This window comes from Mauremys reevesii, linkage group 10, assembly GCF_016161935.1.
Source record: "Mauremys reevesii isolate NIE-2019 linkage group 10, ASM1616193v1, whole genome shotgun sequence".
In the NCBI taxonomy this organism is placed as follows: domain Eukaryota; kingdom Metazoa; phylum Chordata; order Testudines; family Geoemydidae; genus Mauremys; species Mauremys reevesii.
This window is the reverse complement of record NC_052632.1, coordinates 84,130,192-84,140,462: the sequence shown is the minus strand read 5'-3', so window position 1 is coordinate 84,140,462 and position 10,271 is coordinate 84,130,192.

Genomic DNA, 10,271 nt, shown 5'->3' with positions numbered 1-10,271 from the left:
GCGAGTGTCAAATTATAAAGGCAGATGGATCTTTCATGATGAACCAAATGCACGTTGGCAGCTATTGAGAGATTGCTGTGGGCCATGTGCTTTCAGTTGTTCCCTCCCAATGGACTGCTGAAGGAAATACCCCTGGTAGGACAAACAAGTCCCCTGCAGAAAGACAGAACCGAACGACTGTCAGGACAGGAACGTGCTACTCTCCACATTTTGTAGCAATTAATATTCTTTTTGGAGTGCTAACCATTGCTCCTTTGAGAAAGGGACAAAAGCAATATCGCTGACAAGTTTTCCAGCCTGATTACAATATTCTGTACATCAAATGTGCCCAGTGTACCAGAAAATACAGATGTTGTTGCTGTCATTTGGGATAACCTGATTATCCTTTTATTTCTCGCTTTGTTCAGAATAAATTAGTTGTGCTAGTCTGTTCAGACAGGTTATTATAGTCACGATAACGCTCCCTAGGTCACTGCCTGAACTGGAGTCAGTCCAGCGTGAGGACCCAATCCTGCAAGGGAGGCTGCCCAGACCAGAAGGGGCTGAGTCCCTGCTGAAGCAGGGAAGGGGATTGAGAGTAGCCAGGAGGCACAGAGCACGTCACAGGACTGGCACATGGGGAAGGATTCCAGATGGTTGATCCCAGCCTGAGCCCTCCCTACCTGAAGCTTTAAAGAAGAACTGAGACTAGTTCCTCAGATTCAGAGGCTGCTACGTGCTGCTGTGACGTGTGTTGTGGCCGTGCCTAGGGCCAGGCCCCATCCTGCTAGGCACGGACAAACATGCAGCGCAAAGATGCCCCTGCCTGGAAGAGCTCACTGTCCAAGATGAAAGAGGGGGCAATGCGGGAGCACACGGAATCAAGGCGCTGATACCGGTCCGGGTGAGACGCAGTCGTTGGCCAGGCATTGCAGGGGGCTGTAGGCATCATGGCAGACTGTGTTTGAAGGAGGGGATTCGCAGGACAGTGCAGATCTTTACAGGAGCAGAAGGAGAGCGTGGGAGAAAGTGCGAAGTGACATGACAGCCAGTTGACTGGCCTCCGGTGGCAATTCCTGAGCTGAGTCTAGCAAGTGTGTGCGCCAATGGGCCTGAGACGCTTTGAGTGATCACGCTGGAAAGCTGCTCCAGGCCTGCACAGATGCTTCCCCAATCTAATTTCAAGAAACAACCTCATTTATCTGCCAAGATAAAGAGCCTGACTCTGCCCTCACTTGCATTGGTGTAAAGCAGGAACAACTCCATTGAAGTCAACAGAATTACACAGGAGGAAAAGCTGTTTACACAGAAGCAGACTCCAGCCCATGGGTGTGCTTTGGGCATATGCAATGGTTCCCTCTTCCTCATGTCTCCTATGGAGGTGAGGGAGGGATGATGGGGGGGGGAGGGCTGAAGTGGGAGGCAGTCGCTATTTATAGAGTGCTGTGCCCAAACCCAGACATTACAATATCCCTGTAAATTCCAGCCTGTCTCAGCCACGTCCACGTACCAGATACAGCAGGAGCAGCAGCTTAGCCACTCTGGTTGCGTGCTCCTTGTACAGCATTACTGAGTATGGAGCAGCAGCATCCCCAGTGTGGCACCCAGGGAGGGACCAATCCATTCTCATGGGCAGGGCATAGATGCTGCTGGGCTGGGATCATCCTCAGGGCTGGGATCATTTAATCTTCTAAGACTTGTTTAACAGTCTCATTAACACAGAGCTACACATGCTCCGGGTGCTCCAATTAGCTAAATTCACTCATCCCACTTTCGTGTTTTATTCATTTTTTATAGAAATCAAGCCATGACGATGGGGGTTTTGAGTCCTGGTATTTTTGTGGCAGCAGCTGAATGTGCCTGTCTCACCAGAAGCCGTTTACATCTTCCAGATTAGGCAATAGTAAAATATGCAGGTTCAAACCTCAATGATTGAAAACCTGAATAATGAGATAATCTGGAGTCAGAGTGAATAGAGCCTAAAGAAAAGGCAAAACAAATCCTCCTGCTTCCCCAATGAGGTCCCATTCCATATGTTCTGACACAAAAATAATGCAAATAAATGCAAATGTGACTGTATGCCAAGAGAACATTATGTAACCTTATGGCAGTTGTTTCAAACTGTTGTTTTGCCTTTGCTCATTAAATTACTTTTACTCACCCCCTTTGAAAGGGATTTCTTTTGCACTTCCACTACTTTGGGCTGATTAAAATACAAGCTGGAATGTGGCAAACTCAGTGAAGTTGTATTAAATCAGATGCCATTAATTAGTCTGTCCCCACAGCATTAGGGGCCCCCTGCTGCATGTTATTACCATGACGGGTGGCTTCAGGCCTTTCCTTTCTCTCACTGCCCTCTATCAATTTAGCCCCCTTGATGAAAGATCAATCTCCCCTGACTCAGCTCTGTGCTGAGAACAGGCTGCGTACGGCAGCTGGGTCATGGGGAGAAGCCACTGGCTCATGCTTATTGCAGTTCATAACATTTGCCATCGTACAAATCAATGCTAAATACATGTGGAGACTTTCCAAGGCGCATGGTTACTGCCTTTGCTTCGGACAAGCCTTGCTGAATGGGAGACAAAAGCCTGCAGCAAGCCGGTTCTCCTACGGCCGGAGAGTGCTCAGTGAGGCCTGGTGGCAGGAGGCTGAGCTATCTCATGCACAGGACAGTCAGTGCTATGAACTTCTGAGAAATAACAGGGTGGTGCCCTGGTAACAGCGCAGCATTCGGACAGCACGTCTGGAGGGACATCAGCTGTGTACCTACAGCCAGCAATGCAGAAGCATCAGAGGGGAGCCGTGTTAGTCTGGATCTGTAAAAGCAGCAAAGAGTCTTGTGGCACCTTATAGACTAACAGATGTTTGGGAGCATGAGCTTTCGTGGGTGAACACCCACTTCTTCGGATGCAAGTAGTGGAAATTTCCAGGGGCAGGTTTATATATGCAAGCAAGAAGCAAGCTGGAGATAACAAGGTTAGTTCAGTCAGGGAGGACGAGGCCCTGTTCTAGCAGTTGAGGTGTGAAAAACAAGAGAGGAGAAACTGGTTCTGTAGTTGGCAAGCCATTCACAGTCTTTGTTTAATCCTGAGCTGATGGTGTCAAATTTGCAGATGAACTGAAGCTCACCAGTTTCTTTTGAAGTCTGGTCCTGAAGTTTTTTTGCTGCAGGATTGCCACCTTAAGATCTGCTATTGTGTGGCCAGGGAGCTTGAAGTGTTCTCCTACAGGTTTTTGTATATTGCCATTCCTAATGTCTGATTTGTGTCCATTTATCCTTTTATGTAGGGACTGTCCAGTTTGGCCGATGTACATAGCAGAGGGGCATTGCTGGCATATGATGGCATATATTACATTGGTGGACGTGCAGGTGAATGAACCGGTGATGGTGTGGCTGATCTGGTTAGGTCCTGTGATGGTGTTGCTGGTGTAGATATGTGGGCAGAGTTGGCATCGAGGTTTGTTGCATGGGTTGGTTCCTGAGCTAGAGTTACTATGGTGTGGTGTGCAGTTACTGGTGAGAATATGCTTCAGGTTGGCAGGTTGTCTGTGGGCGAGGACTGGCCTGCCACCTAAGGCCTGTGAAAGTGTGGGATCATTGTCCAGGATGGGTTGTAGATCCCTGATGATGCGCTGGAGGGGTTTGAGCTGGGGACTGTATGTGATGGCCAGTGGAGTCCTGTTGGTTTCTTTCTTGGGTTATAGCTGTGTGGGGCGGAGGACCTGAGGAGGACACAGGCTCGAGGGCAGGTTCACCTCACTACAGGCCTGAGCTCTCCTCAATCCCAGGTCTCAGTGGGGTGGAGTGTCTGCTATGGGACTGCTGGGCTGGCCCTGTTTAAAAGATCCAAACCAGAGCACTGCCTGGGGGCAGCACCTTGTCCGATCCGCCTACCAGCATAGCATGGGGCTGACGAGAACCTGGGAGCTGGACTCACCTGCAGGATGGAGACGTTTCAATGGTGTGAAAGTGACAGGAATTAAACAATTGTTGAAGTAGCATTTGCAACTGTGCTAGGAAGTTGGTTTTGATCAGGTAACAGCATCTCCAGGAAACCTGTCTCATCACGTCACCCTACAGCACAGATGTATCACAGACTCAGAGGTTTATGAAATGAGCCATGGAGAAAGGAGGGCACTACTCAGGGAAAGAAGGAGCCTTAAACATTTATCACACCTCTCAGCAAAGAGAAGTGCTAAAGAATTACATCCGTGCTGCAAAGTCTCCCCTGCCTCAAAGGGTTGGAAGAGAAAAGTCTGTTTCTCCATCTGTCCATTTATCTGTCTGTCTGTCTGTCTGAGGGTCTCCTACTGTGGTGCTTTTCAACCTTTCCAGCTTGCTGTGCCCCTTTCAGGAGTCTGATTTGTCTTGAGTACCCCCAAGTTTCACCTCACTCAAAAACGACTTGCTTACAAAATCAAACATAAAAATACAAAAGTATCACAGCACATTATTATTGAAAAATTGCTGACTTCCTCATTTTTACCACATAAATCAATTGGAATATAAACGCTGCACTTACATTTCAGTGTATAGTATATAGAGCGGCATAAACAAGTCATTGGATGAAATTTTAGTTTGTACTGACTTCACTAGGGCTGTTTATGTCGCCTGTTGTAAAACCAGGCAAATAACCCTTGGAAGACCCCTGCGTACCACTGTCCTACAGCTCCCATCACTCTAGTATCTGAGCAATTGCCAGGTAAATTGGATCTGCAAAGCTGAGTCCAAAGGGGACTTCACAGAGTTTTCTCCTCTTCTCCTTTCCCAGGTGGGAGGGGGCAATGCTTGGGTGTAGCTTGTTCTCTCTGTCTGTAACTGGATTCACTGTTTCCATGAGACACACAATCGGGCTCGATACCAATCCCCTGGCCCACTGCCTGTGAGGATGTCACATCCCAAGGTGCCTTCACCTCAGCCCATAGCACTGCCCGGCCCCCTGTCGGGTTCTGGCTGAGTGGGGCACAGGCCAGCGCCTGCTCTTAGGAGCTGCTCAGGCCCTGCCTAGATGGCTAATCAACAGAGGAGTTTGGTTTTTCCAAGCCCAGCCTGCCATGCCGTTCCTGGAGCATGTCAGTCGCAGCAGCCTCTGGCTGAGCCCTCACCAACTGGCAGTCAGTGCAATCACATTTGTCTTTTTAAAATGATTTTTTAAATGTTTCTCCATCTGTGAGCGAGAAATGCTGGGCTCCAGGAGGGGAGAGGCATGTCTGCTTTCCCTCCCTGTATGAAAAGCCCTTTTCAGAGTAACACAAACACTGGAGACAAAAGCACAGTGGCTAGGCTCCAGGCACTGTCCTGGCGGATGAATGGCCACTTCTCCCTGATCTCTGCCTGCCGTTCAAACTCCCTGCTGTGGCGGTAAAAGCCCAGATAGACCAGTAGCAGGGACTGCACCATTTAGGAAAAGCATCACTACAAGTCAGGGATTCATTGCCCAGGCTTCCGTGAGTGTTCTGAAAGTGCTCCGTGCACGTAGGAGGGAAGTAAGTGCAAAAAGCCGCATGGCCAGCTTGGCTCCGATGGAAGATGCACAAAGTCAGGGCAGGCCAAGATCTGTTTTTCATAGAAACTATAACTCAGCTACTAAAGCACAAATGCAAGTGCCGTGCACAGTGATAGGAAACAACTCAGCTTTGCAAGGAGGCTTCCTGTTGTGTTTTCAGAATTTCCCTGCTTTGTAAAAGCAAAGAAAAGGGGAAACTGTGACAGATCTGAGACTCCAAAGAACTGCAAAGCAGCAGTTTCATAACAGTGAATGGGAACACAGGCTCCAGAGATCACATCAAGCAGCCCCCAAAACAGGGACCAGCCAGGATGAGCAATATTGTCTTCCAGTGCCTATTGGATAGAGAACCCTGGGACATGCCCTGCCAGAACTGTACATTGCAGCCAGGGCTCCAGCCCATTACAGTAACCAAGGAGAGTTAACGATATTTAACCTAGGCAAAATCACAGACACTGAAAGTCAGCAAGAGATGTGGGTCCTGCTTTCCATGGCGAAAAAGTTGCTGATTCCATGTGGTTTGGTGTTAACGTCTCTAGGAGAGTTGGCCTGTCCAGGTAACGCCATGCAAGGCTGGGGCTCATTAACCACCTGGGCTGGATGGGCTTGCTGGTCGTTCACTGTGCAGCCCAGGTGAGGGGGGAGCCCGGGCTGGCTGCGTCCTGGGGAATAAAGCAGCACCTTTATCATTCGGAATCCAGCAGAGAGACTTTTCTGAGTCTAAATTCTGCTATAGAAAAGCCATTTATCAAAACAAACATCCTGTTCTGCTGACACACTAAGCAGCAGTTGCCAGAACTAGCCCACAAGGGGCTGAAGGTAATATGATAGATACAGGGGTAATAATCAATCAATACTTTTGTTTAGGCTTCTGTCTATCAGGCTGGCATTGTGTGAACTAATTAGATGATAAAATGTGATGAATGTGTATTAAAGTCAGCTTCTCCCTGGTAGCACTCCAGGGACCCTTTCCATTTTCTAGCTGACCTTTTAGATCCCAGCTTTATTGTACGTGAATGCAATTAAATCAATTTGTCAGATATTTGCATTGCTCCAGCTTGTTCAGAATTCAATTAGTCAGTGTCACTTTACCGTCCTTGTGAGCCTCTGCAGCAGCAGCTCATTTAAAAACCCACCATGTTAAAAACACAACAAATCCTGCCCAAATCCAGCTCTTCTGTATACTCAGGCTGCTGGGGGCATTCAGAACTGTACATGGCAATTGCAAGCCAGCCAGCTCTTTGAGTCCTCTGGTTCTTCCCTTCCATTGCTCTAGCCAGTTGCTGTAGCTGCTAGAGAACTGCCCCCAGCATCTTCCCATTCCCCTTGTTGAGCCTGGAAGATGCTTTCTGGCCCCAGAGATCACAGCCCAGCCCTTGGCGTGTAGAATTGAAACACACAGCACTGCTCTCATTGCTCAGGGGCAGGATGGAGAATGGTTTGGAACTTGTGTGATTCAGTCATTTCCAGCCTTTGGTGGGGGCAGCTAGAAAACACCCCCGTTACCCTCCCATCTAGCTGTACAGATCGCGGAATCTTGCATCACGTCGTTATTCACACACAGAGAACGCAACTGCAACAGCCTCCTCCACGCTACATGGATTTTAAACAATATTCAAATAGGAGCCAGCCCTGGCAATTATTTTTCTTCCTGCTGTTATAAAGTGATGGTTCCTTTATTCATATTTTATCAGCCAGCAAGAAACTCAAATAGTTAAGATTCTGTTGCCAACTTTAGATCTAGGAAAGCACATTCTGAAAGTCTGTTTGAAATTAACATATAGGAAATATATCGAGTGAGTCAGGACTCAATTTCTCAGCCTCTTCTTCGGAATTTAGAATTATTTCCTAACAACAAAGCAGCTGCGTGTAACACTCCTGGTGTGTGTATGTGTGTGTGTGTGGGGGGGTGAAGTGGGGAGGGAGGGTTTGTGTGTTGATCTATAGACAGTGCAGTACTGGGTGTGATGAACAGAGCTTCTCCCCTCTGACAGGGGCTGGGGCTTGTGCCTTCTACCTGTGTCATCATTAGCGCTGGCGGAGGCAGCAGTGGAACAGAATAGAAATGAACGTTGGTTGTTTGCGCAGTCTGAAGTTTACCACCAGCGGAACCTGAAAGCGAGACTAATGGGTTGGAGAGGGAGGCTCCCCACTGCTGCCTGTTTGCCTGGACAATATTCCGCCACCTCGGCTGAAACCATTTATTTTTCATGCTAAAGGGTGAGCTTGGTGCAGCTGCTCCTCCCAGGTAGAAAGCGACGTGCCAAAGCCACGCTGTTAGCATTGTGGCACGTGTGCAGGGCAGGGCCCAGACGTGAGAACTGCTGCAGGCCGCAGTAAGGTTGGCAACCAGCTGCCATGGCAAGCAGGAGCCTCTCAGCTTCAGGGAGAAAAAACAAGCTCTGCTCAATGCATTAAATGTATATAGACAGCGTGGGGTTAATGTGCAGCATGTGACTAAGGGCAGCAAACGGCAGGAGAGGGAGAAGGTGGCTCCTTTAGAGCTTCCTGCCAGCGCTCTCACAGGGTATAAACCCCTGGGCTGTCGGGCTGGGATCCAGCCCAATCTTCGGAGCTGCTCAAAGCCAGATGGGCAGGCGAAGGCAGGACTGGGGGAAGGAGTGTCGGGCTTCAGAGCCTCTCAGAGCCATTCTTGTTATTTATTATGTATTAGATGCTCTCATGCCCCGTGTCACGTGAAGCAGCCCGTTCCTTCCACCTCCATCTGCCACTGCCACACTTCCTGCTCGGTCCTACTGTTTCCCTGACAGGGACATCTTCCTCAATGGCGTTCTTAGCTGTCATGTGCTGTCCTCCTCTTTTCATAGGTTCAGCAATTTCAAGGCCAGAAGGGACCATTGAGATCATCTAGTCTGATCCCTGCAGAGCACAGGCCAGAGACTTGCCCACAAATCATTCCTAGAGTGGAGCTTTTAGAAAAACATCCAGTCTGGATTGCCAAGGGTCATGGTGGATTCTCCATCACTGACCATCATTAAAAATTGTTCCAATGGCTAAGTACTCTCACCATTAAAAATGTACAACTTATTTCAAGTCTGAATTCTTCTAGTTTCAACTTCCAGCCACTGGATCACATTAGACCTTTCGCTAAAAGAAGAGCCCATTATCAAATATCTGTTCTCCATGCAGATACTTACAGACTCTGATCAAGTCACCCCTTCACCTTCCCTTTGTGAAGCTAAAGAGATGGAGCTCCTTGAGTCTATCACTATAAGGCAGGTTTTTAAATCCTTTAATCATTCTCGTGACTCTTCTCTGAGCCCTCTCCAATTTATCAACATCCTTCTTGAATTGTAGGCACCAGAACAGGACACAGGATTCCAGCAATGGTCAAATCAGTGCCAAATACAGAGATAAAATCACCTCTCTACTCCTACTCTAGATTTCCCCTGTTGATGTATCCAAGGCTTGCATTAGTCTTTTTGGCCACAGCATCACAGTGGGAGCTCATGTTCAGCTGGTTATCCACCACCAACCCCAAATCTTTTTCTCAGTCACCGCTTCCCAGGATAGAATCCCATATCCTGCAAGTACAGCATATATGCTTTGTTCCTAGATGTATGTATTACATTTGGCTGCATTAAAATGCATATTGTTTGCTTGCACTCAGTTTACCAACTGATCTGGATTGCTTGGTATCAGTGATCAGTCCACTTCATTATTTACCACTCCCCCAATTTTTATGTCATCTGCAAACTTTATCAGTGATGATTTTATGTTTTTTTCCAGATCATTGATAAAGATGTTAAATAGAATAGGGCCAAGAACCAATCCCCCAAGACAGCACTGGCGATAGACTCTCTGGATGAAGAGTCCCAGTTTACAGATACATTTTGAGATTCATTTAATGTGTGCCATGTTAATTTCATATTAGTCTAGCTCTTTAATCAGAAAGCCGTGTGGTACCAAGTCAAACACCTTACAGAAATCTAAGTTTATTACATCAACACTATTACTTTTATCAGCCAAACTTGTAATCTCATCCAAAAAAGATACCAAGTTAGTTTGACAGGAGCTATCTTCCATAAGCCCAAGGTTTTTGCACTAGCATTACCCTGCTTTAGTTATGTATTAATAGAGTACCTTATCTGCCTCCCGCCCCATTATCATACCTGGGATTGGTATCAGACTGACAGGCCTACAATTACCCAGGTCATCCTGTTTGCCCTTCTTAAAAATTATCCATCAGACCAATGTCATCTGCAAAGTTGAGATCTTGAAGCTTTCCCCTACTCCATATAATTCATGTGTCTTCCTTTGATGTTGCTGTTCACATCTCATAATCTATCCCAATGCAGAAGAGGAGAGGTGAGTTGAATGCCTGTTGCACTCCAGCAATGATATCGAATCAGTCGGTCTCTGTACTTTCTGTCTTTACACAGCTTTTTAAACCTTCCTACAGCATCTTAGCTGGTGACACTATCTTTCTAGGAAGCCCATATTGTCACAAGAGATTTTTTAGTGACTGTGTGTGAATGGAGTCAAAAGCTTTGGTGAAATCTATAAAGTTCCAGACTAATCTTCTCTGGTAAGCAAGCCCATTATCCATCAAACATCTCAAGGGAAAGATGTGATCTAGACAGTCTTTCAGTCTAAAAGCGGCTGCTTGCCCAGGATACAGTTTCTCAGCTCTGACTTGTTTGATTCTGTTCAATAGCACACAACAGAACACTTTTCCAGGCACTGAAAGGAGTGTTAGTCCTGGCCCAGTGTTGCACACCGGCTAGTTTCCTTTCTTTGGTCACTTACAGTTCTCACATCTGA